Source organism: Mus pahari, chromosome 1 (genome assembly GCF_900095145.1).
Source record: "Mus pahari chromosome 1, PAHARI_EIJ_v1.1, whole genome shotgun sequence".
NCBI classification, from domain to species: Eukaryota; Metazoa; Chordata; class Mammalia; order Rodentia; family Muridae; genus Mus; species Mus pahari.
The window spans coordinates 141,326,636-141,336,031 of record NC_034590.1 but is presented as its reverse complement, the minus strand read 5'-3'; the positions used below and the strand labels follow the sequence as shown (position 1 = coordinate 141,336,031).

The following is a 9,396-nucleotide window of genomic DNA, read 5'->3' as shown; positions in this document are numbered from 1 at the left end:
TGGAGGAGTGTTCCTCTTTCTCCACATCCTCTCCAACATGTGTTGTCACCTGAGGTTTTGATCTTAGCCAATCTCAGGGTCATTTTGATCTGCATTTCTCTGATAACTAAGGACTTTGAACATTTCTTTAGGTGTTTCTCAGCCATTTGAAATTCCTCAGTTGTGAATTCTCTATTTAGTTCTATATCCCATTTTTTGATTGGGTTGTTTGGGTTTTGTGTGTGTGTGTGTGTGTGTGTGTGTGTGTGTGTGTGTGTGATTAACTTCTTGAGTTCTTTATATATTTTGGATATTATCCCTCTATCAGATGTGAGATTAGTAAAGATTTTCCCCAATCAGTAGGTTGCCAATTTTTCTTATCGACTATGTGCTTTGCCTTACAGAAGCTTTCCAGTTTTATGAGGTTCCATTTGTCAATTCTTGATCTTAGAGCATGAGCCATTGGAGTTCTGTTTAGGAAGTTTCCCTCTGTGCCAATGAGTTCAAGGCTCTTTCCCACTTTCTCTTCTATTAGATTCAGTGTATCTGGTTTTATATTGAGGTCCTTGATCCACTTGGACTTGAGTTTTGTACAAGGTGACAAATATGGGTCTATTTTCATTCTTCCACATACAGACAGCCAGTTAGACCAACTTTATTGAAGATGCTTTCTTTTTTCCATTGTATATTTTTGGCATCTTTGTCAAAGATCAAGTGAGAGTAAGTGTGTGGTTTTATTTCTGGATCTTCATTTCTATTCCATTGATGAACATGTCTGTCTCTGTACCAGTACCATGCAGTTTTTATCACTATTGCTCTGTAGTAAAGCTTGAGGTCAGGAATCGTGGTCTTTTATTGTTAAGAGTTGTTTTCACTATTCTGGATTTTTTGCCTTTCCAGATGAACTTGAGAATTGTTCTTTCCATGTCTTTGAAGAATTGTGTTGGGATATTGATGGGAATTGCATTGAATGTATAGATTGCCTTTGGTAGGATGGCCATTTTTACTATGTTAATTCTGCCAATCCATGAATATGGGAGATCTCTCCATTTTCTGAGATCTTCTTCGATTTATTTTTTGAGAGACTTGAAGTTATTGTCATATAGGTCTTTCACTTGTTTGGTTAGAGTTACCCCAAGATATTTTATACTATTTGTAGCTATTGTGAAAGGAATTGTTTCTCTAATTTCTTTCTGAGTCTGTTTATCCTTTGTATAAAGTAGAGCTACTGATTTATTTGAGTTAATTTTATATCCAGTCACTTTACTGAAGTTGTTTATCAACTGGAGAAGTTCTCTGGTAGAATTTTTGGGGTCGCTTATGTATACTATCATATCATCTGCAAATAGTGATACCTTTATTTCTTCTTTGCCAATTTGTACCCCCTTGATCTCTTTTTGTTGTCTTATTGTTCTAGCTAGCACTTCGAGTCCTATATTGAATAGATATGGGGAGAGTGGGCATCCTTGTCCTGTCCCTGATTTCAGTAGGAGTGCTTCAAGAATGTCTCCATTTAATTTGATATTGATTATTGGTTTGCAGTAAATTGCTTTTATTATGTTTAGGTATGGGCCTTGAATTCCTGATCTCTCCAGTACTTTTAACATGAAGGGGTGTTGTATTTTGTCAAATGCTTTTTCATCATCTGTGGAGATGATCATGTGATTTTTTTTTGAGTTTGTTTATATAGTGGATTATGTTAATGGATTTTCCTATATTAAACCAACCTTGTATCCCTGTGATGCAAGGTTTGATCGTGTAAATGATGGTTTTGATGTGTTCTTGGATTCAGTTGCAAGAATTTTATTGAGTATTTTTGCATTGATATTCATAAGTGAGATTGGATTGAAGTTCTCTTTTTTGGTTGGGTCCTTGTGTGGTTTAGGTATCAGAATAATTGTGGCTTCATAGAATGAGTTAGGTGTAGTATTCCTTCTGTTTCTTTTATGGAATAGTTTGAGGAAACTTGGTATCAGGTCTTCTTTGAAGGTCTGATAGAATTCTGCACTAAGTATCTGTCCCTGGGCTTTTTTTGGTTTGGAGTTTTTTTTTTTTTTTTTTTTTTTCCCCCCGATGCAACAAGCAAGAGGTTTATTGATCCAGCGTGCTGGGGTCATCATGCAATCGGGGCAGAGGTGACTCCCAACATTCTAAGCACACATCTTTTGTACAGTTTTGGGGGACATTCTCTGGTAACATCAAGAGTTGGTAAAAGCTCACTGGTGGTCCACGGTGACCTTTTTCAGCATTGGTCATCTGAGGTGGGGTGAGGTCCACCGAATCTCTAGAGGCGGAACTACATTGTCTGCACCTGGCATACCCTGCTCTGTGGTTAGGCCTTCCTGTTTTTCTGGCACATTCAGGACATTACAGGTAGGGATGTCATAACCCTTCTTTGGAAAGTCCCCAAGGTCTTGTTTCTGGTAAGACTTGTCTAGTGGCCATTTTATGTTTTCTTAGGGCCTTACGTACCCCCCTTTTTCTTGTGACTATTTCAATCTTGAAATCATAGTTCACTCTGGTTAAATTCTTGATACTGTTGTCTCAGCATCAAAGTCTGAACTGTGCTTATGCGTGGTTGGGAGGTTTTTAATGACTTCTATTTCTTTGTCTGGCATGGGCCTGTTTAGATAGTTTGTCTGCTCTTGATTTAACTTTGGTATGTAGCATCTGTCTAGAAATCCAGCCATTTCATCTAGATTTTCCAGTTTTGTTGAGTATAGACTTTTATAATAGGATCTGATGATTTTTTTTTTAATTTCCTTCGTTTCTGTTGTTATGTCTCCCTTTTCATTTCTGATTTTATTAATTTGGATACTGCCTCTTGGCCCTTTAGTTAGTTTGGCCAGGGGTTTATCTATCTGGTTGTTCTTTCAAAGAACCAGCTTTTGGTTTTGCTGATTCTTTGTATTGTTTTCTTTGTTTCTATTTAGTTAATTTCTGACCTGAGTTTGACCATTTCCTGCCTTCTACTCCTCTTGGGTGAGTTTGCTTCTTTTTGTTCTAGGGCTGTTAGGTCTGCTGTTAATTTGTTAGTGTAAGATCTCTCCTGTTTCTTTACCAGGGCACTTAGTGCTATGAACTTTCCTCTTAGCACTGCTTTCATTGTGTCCCATAGATTTGGGTATGATGTGTCAACATTTTCATTAAATTCCAGGAAGTCTTTAATTTCTTTCTTTATTTCTTCCCTAATCAAGTTATCAGTGAGTAAGTAGTTGTTCAGTTTCCACATGTATGTGGACTTTCTGTAGTTTTTGCTGTTATTGAAGACCAGCCTTAGGCCATGGTCGTCTGTTAGGATGCATGGTATTATTTCAGTCTTCTTGTATTTGTTGAGCGTTATTTTCCAATTATATGGTCAGTTTTGGAGAAGGTACCATGAGGTGCAGAAAAGAAGGTGTATTCTTTTGGGGTGAAATGTTCCGTAGATATCTGTTAAATCCATTTGGTTCATAACCTCTCTTAGTTTCACTGTGTCTCTGTTTAGTTTCTGTTTCAGTGACCTGTCCATTGGTGAGAGTGGGGTGTTAAAATCTCCCACTATTATTATGTGGGGTTCAATGTGAGTTTTGAGTTTTAGTAAAGTTTCTTTTATGAATTTGGGTGCTCTTGCATTTGGGGCATAATGTTCAGAATTGAGACTTTCTCTTGGTGGATTTTCCCCTTGATGAATATGAAGTATCCTTCATCACACTTGATAACTTTTGGGTGAAAGTGTATTTTAGGATGTTATTAATTCCTGCTTGTTTCCTGGGACCATTTGCTCGGAAGACCTTTTTCTATTCTTTTAGTCTGAGATAGTGCCTGTCTTTGTTGTTGAGATGTGTTTCTCATCTGCAGCACAATGCTGGATCTTGTCTGCATATCCAGTCTCCTAGCTCATGTCTTATTATAGGTGAGGTGAGTCCATTAATATTGAGAGATATTATAGAGAGATGACTGTTGGTTCCTGACATGTTTGTTTTTGTAGGTGGCTTTATGTGCTTGTGGCTCTGCTTTTGACTTTGTTGTGAGATGCTTAATATCTTGTTCTTTCTTTGGTGCAGCTATCTTCCTTGTGTTGGAGTTTTCCTTCCAGGATCCTCTGTAAGCCTGGGTTGGTAGATCGATACTGTTTGAATTTGGCTTTGTTCTGGAATATTTTGTTTTCTATGTTGATTGAGAGTTTTGCTGGGTAAATATAGTAGCTTGGGCTGACACTTGTGTTCTCTTAGAGTCTGCATGACCTCTGACGAGGCTCTTCTGGCTTTCATAGTCTCTGTTAAGAAGTCTAGTGTAATTCTAATAGTTCTACCTTTGTGTGTTACTTGGCCTTTTTCCCTTGCAGCTTTTACTATTCTTTCTTTGCTGTGAGCATTTAGTGTTTTGATAATTATGTGACAAGAAGACTTTCTTTTCTGGTCCCATTTATTTGGTGTTCTATAAGCTTCTTGTACCTTTATGTCCATCTCTTTCGTTAGGTTGAGGAAGTTTTCTTCTATGATTTTTGTTGAAGACATTTTCAGGTCCTTTGAGCTGGGAATCTTCATTCTCCTCTATTCCTATTATTCTTAGATTTGATCTTTTCATTGTATCCTGAATTTCCTGGATGCTTTGGGTTAGGAGTTTTTTATGTTTTGAATTTTCTTTCACAGTTGTGTCAATCTCTTCTACAGTATCTTCTACACCTGAGATTCTCTCTTCTGTCTCATGTATTCTTTTGGTAATACTCACATCTGTAATTCCTGACCTCATTCCTAGGTTTTTCATTTCCAGGTTTGCCTCCATTCATGTTTTCTTTATTGTTTCTACTTCCACTTTTAGGTCTTGGATCACTTTATTCAGTTCCTTCACCTGTTTACCTGTGTTTTCCTGTATTTCTTTCAGTGAGTTATTGATATCCTCCTTAAAGGACTCGATTATGGTCATGAAATAGGATTTTAGGACAGATTCCTGATTTTCAGGTGTGTTGGTGTATTCAGGGCTTGCTGTAGTAGGAGAACTGGTTCTGATGATGCCCACATATTTTGGCTTCTGTTGCTTATGGTCTTGCACTTATCTTTCGACATCTGGATATCCCTGGTGTTTGTTGATCTGGGTGATTGTATGGAGTCTGCCCCTTTTGTCCCTGGGTTGCTTCAGGTCTCCTGGTTGGCTTGCAGCCCTGGCTATATCAGATCACCTTCCTACTGGGGGCTCTTCACAGGTACAGAGAAGCTAATGATCTGTTCCTCTGGCTGCAGTAGATCTTCGGGGAGGCCTTCAGACTGTTGGGTCTTCAGTGGAGCAGTCAAGCTGGTGAACAACTGCGCTGAGTGCAGCCGATGCTCAACTTCTCTGAGATCAATGGGTCCTCAACTGCTCTGAGTGCAGTGGGTCCTCTGGGATGTACTGGGATATGGAGTCTTCAGGGGAGCAGACCAACTAGGAGTCTGCCCCAGCAGCAAAGACCAGGCGGGAGGGGTGGGAGGGATGGAAGGTAAGGTAGTGGTTTTTGAGAATTTTATTGAGCATTTTTGCATCGATATTCATAAGGGAAATTGATCTGAAGTTCTCTTTGTTAGGTTTCTGTGGTTTTGGTATCAGCGTAACTGTGGCTTAATAGAACAAATTGGGTAGTGTTCCTTCTGTTTCTATTTTGTGGAATAGTTTGAAGAATATTAGTATTAGGCCTTCTTTGAAGGTCTGAGAGAATTCTGCACTAAACCCATCTGGTCCTGGTTGGGAGATTTTTAATGACTGCTTCTATTTAATTAGGGGTTACTGGACTTTTTAGATGTATCTTCTATTTTTCTTGTATCTATTGAGGCCTGCTTTGTGACCAATTATATGATCAGTTTTGGAGAAGGTACCATGAGGTACTGAGAAGATAATATTCTTTTGTTTTAGGATGAAATGTTCTATAAATATCTGTTAAATCCATTTGGTTCATAACTTCTGTTAGTTTCATTGTGTCTCTTTTTAGTTTCTGTTTCCATGATCTGTCCATTAAGGAGAGTGGGGTGTTGAAGTCTCCCACTATTATTGTATGAAGTGAGGTAGATTTTTCCTTTGAGGAATATTAAACGTCCTTCCTTTTTTGATAACTTTTGGTTGAAAGTCTATTTTATTCAATATTAGAATGGCGACTTCAGCTTGTTTTGTGGGACCATTTGCTTGGAAAATTGTTTTCCAACCTTTTACTCTGAGATAGTGTCTTTGTCACTGAGGTTTGTTTCCTTTATGCAGCAAAATGCTGGATCCTGTTTACATATCCAGTCTGTTAGTCTATGCCTTTTTCCTGGGGAATTGAGTCCATTGATATTAAGAGATATTAAGGAAAAGTGATTGTTGCTTCTTGTTATTTTTGTTGTTAGAGGTGGAATTATGTTTGTGTGGCTATCTTTTGGGGGGGGTTGTTGAAAGAATATTACTTTCTTGCTTTTTCTAGGGTTTAGTTTCCCTCCTTGTGTTGAAGTTTTCCATCTGTTATCCTTTGTAGGGCTGAATATTTGGAGAGATGTTGGGTAAGTTTGGTTTTGTCATGGAGTAACTTGGTTTCTCCATCTATGGTGATTGAGTTTTGCTGGGTATAGTAGCCTGGGCTGGCATTTGTTCTCTTAGGGTCTGTATAACATCTGCCCAGGATCTACTAGCTTTCATAGTCTCTGTTGAGAAGTCTGGTGTAATTCTGTTAGATCTGCCTTTATATGTTATCTGACCTTTTCCCCTTACAGCTTTTAATATTCTTTCTTTGTTTTGTGCATTTGGTGTTTTGGTTATTATGTGATGAGAGGAATTTCTTTTCTGGTTCAGTCTATTTGGAGTTCTGTATGCTTCTTGTATGTTTATGGGCATCTTTTTCTCTAGGTAGGGAAGTTTTCTTCTATAATTTGTTGAAGAAATTTACTGGCCCTTTAAGTTGGGAATCTTCACTCTCTTCTATACCTATTATCCTTATGTTTAGTCTTTTCATTCTGTCCTGGATTTCCTGAATGTTTTGTGTTAGGAGCTTTTTGCTTTTTGCATTTTCTTTGACTTTTGTGTCAATGTTTTCTATGGTATCTTCTGCACCTGAGATTCTCTCTTCTATCTCTTGCACTCTGTTGGTGATGCTTCATCTATGACTCCTGATCTCTTTCCTAGGTTTTCTATCTCCAGGGTAGTCTCTCTTTGTGATTTCTTTGTTTCTACTTCCATTTTTTTGATCCTAGATGGTTTTGTTCAGTTCCTTCACCTGTTTGATTGTATTTTCTTGTAATTCTTTAAGGGATTTTTTGTGTTTCCTCTTTAAGGGCTTCTAGCTCTTTACTTGTGTTCTCCTGTATTTCTTTTATGTCCTCCTTGCTTTTCTGGTGTGCTGGGGTATCCAGTGCTCATTGTGGTGGGAGAACTGGGTCCTGATGATGCCAAGTAGCCTTGGTTTCTCTTCTTATGTTCTTGCACTTGCCTCTTGCCATGTGGTTATCTGTGGTGGTAGCTGGTCTTACTGTCTCTGACTGTGGCTTGTCCCTCTTGGAAGCCTGTGTCAGCACTTCTGGGAGACCAGCTCTCTCCTGGTGGAATTTGGGTATGGAGAGCTGTGTCACAGGGTCAGCTCTGGGGTGCAGAGGGAATCCAGAAGGATCCTGTCCTGGGCTGTTCCTTGGTTCCTGTGTCCTGATGGCTCTGGGCAGGTCCTTCTTGAGCCAGGAATTTGAGCAGAAGTGGTGGTCTCACCTGTGCTCTCAGGTGTGTAAGCACTCCTGGGTGACCAGCTCTCTCCTAGCAGGGTGTGGGTATAGAGAGCTGTGGCACAGGGTCAGCTCCGGGCACAGATGGAAAACTGAAGCCTGTAAAGATATTTTATAAGGATTAGCCTTTTGTTTGTTTTGTTTTGTTTTGTTTTGTTTTTTTAGATATAGTATCATTAATTCTTAAAGTTTTTTGATATGTTTGTGTTTTCTCTATACCTGCATATAGCATATATTTGAAAGTGAGAGGACAACCTGTGGGAGCTGAATCTTTCCTTCTGTCCTGGAGGTCAATTTCAGGACATCAGGTTTGGCAACAAGTGGCTTGACCCTCTGAGCCATCTTGCTAGCCGTCAATAGCTGAATCTTGTTAGTAATACTTAACATTGTTTGAGTGGCCAAATGTGTGCACATACTAAATCACTAATGGAGGTATCTGTATACAATCTTACTTAATTAAGTCTATAAAATAAGAATAACTGATTACAATTTTAATATAAGTGGGATAATAGTGTGAACACTTAACCAAAACCATAAAATAGGATTAGTCTATAAAAGAAACTCCTGATATTTGTCATTGTAGGTTTTTTACTATATATTTGTCTTAAAAGATTATAGTTGCTGAAACCCAGAATAAATTCTTCCTTCCTGTGTTCTGGTATTTTCTGGCAGCTTTTTACAGTCCTTTTTGCTGGTCTCTTATGATCATTGTTTCTCTTGGTTCTTCCATTAGATTGACTTTTTTGTTGCTACAAATGAGTGAAAACTTGTAACTTTTGTCATCTGATTATGGTTTATTTCACTTACATAATAATTTCCAGTTCCATCCATATTGCTAACAACAATTTAATTTCTTTAATGACTAAGTAATATGCCATGTATGTTAACCTCATCTTTTCTTACACATTTATCTGTGATAGGCATCTTGGCTCACTTTATATATGGGCTAGTAATGTAATATTTTGTGTGTTTGTGGTGTGTGTGCATGTGTCTGTGAGTGGGTATTTGCAAATGCATGTGTGTAGAGACCCAAATTCAACATCAGATACCTTTCTCTCTGTGTGTGTCCCCTAATTTGTTTCAGGCAGGACTGTCAGGTCAGTTAACTCCTTGGATCCATCTGTCTATATACTGCTTTATACCGCTCACCCTGCACTCACAATGCATACCACTGTTCCCAGCCTTTGCATGGGTGCTAGAATCTAAACCTACGACCTCATGCCTATGCAGCAGGCTCTTTACTAATCTCCTACAGTTTCTTTATAGTCCTTTTCTTCTAATAAAGCTCCATGTAACAGTAACAAGCATATAACTTTTTGCTTAAATTATTTTGTTGTTGTTGTTGTTGTTATTGTTGTTTACTATAACCTTTCTCTTTTTTGAGACAGTATTTCTCATATTCCAGGTTGGTTTTATACTCATTGTATAGCCAAGAATTGCCTAAAGCATCAGTTTTTATATAGTAATGGGACCAAACTCATTACATACTAGACAGACACTCTATAAACTATTTATAGTCACAGTTCCATTACTATAAATTTTTAGAAATGAAATAATGTGTTAAAATATAAGCTTTTTTTTTCTTTTATATCAAGTCATAGTATAGAAATAACTACACTCAGCCGGGCATGGTGGCGCACACCTTTAATCCCAGCACTTGGGAGGCAGAGGCAGGCGGATTTCTGAGTTTGAGGCCAGCCTGGTCTACAGAGTGAATTCCAGGACA

General features: G+C 38.3%; 1 protein-coding gene across 3 annotated transcripts in view; it reads left to right on the top strand.

The window, feature by feature from the left end:
• Positions 1 to 9,396, top strand: part of Kiaa2026 (KIAA2026 ortholog) — a 96,608-nt gene that overhangs the window by 46,420 nt on the left and 40,792 nt on the right. The window lies entirely within an intron of this gene.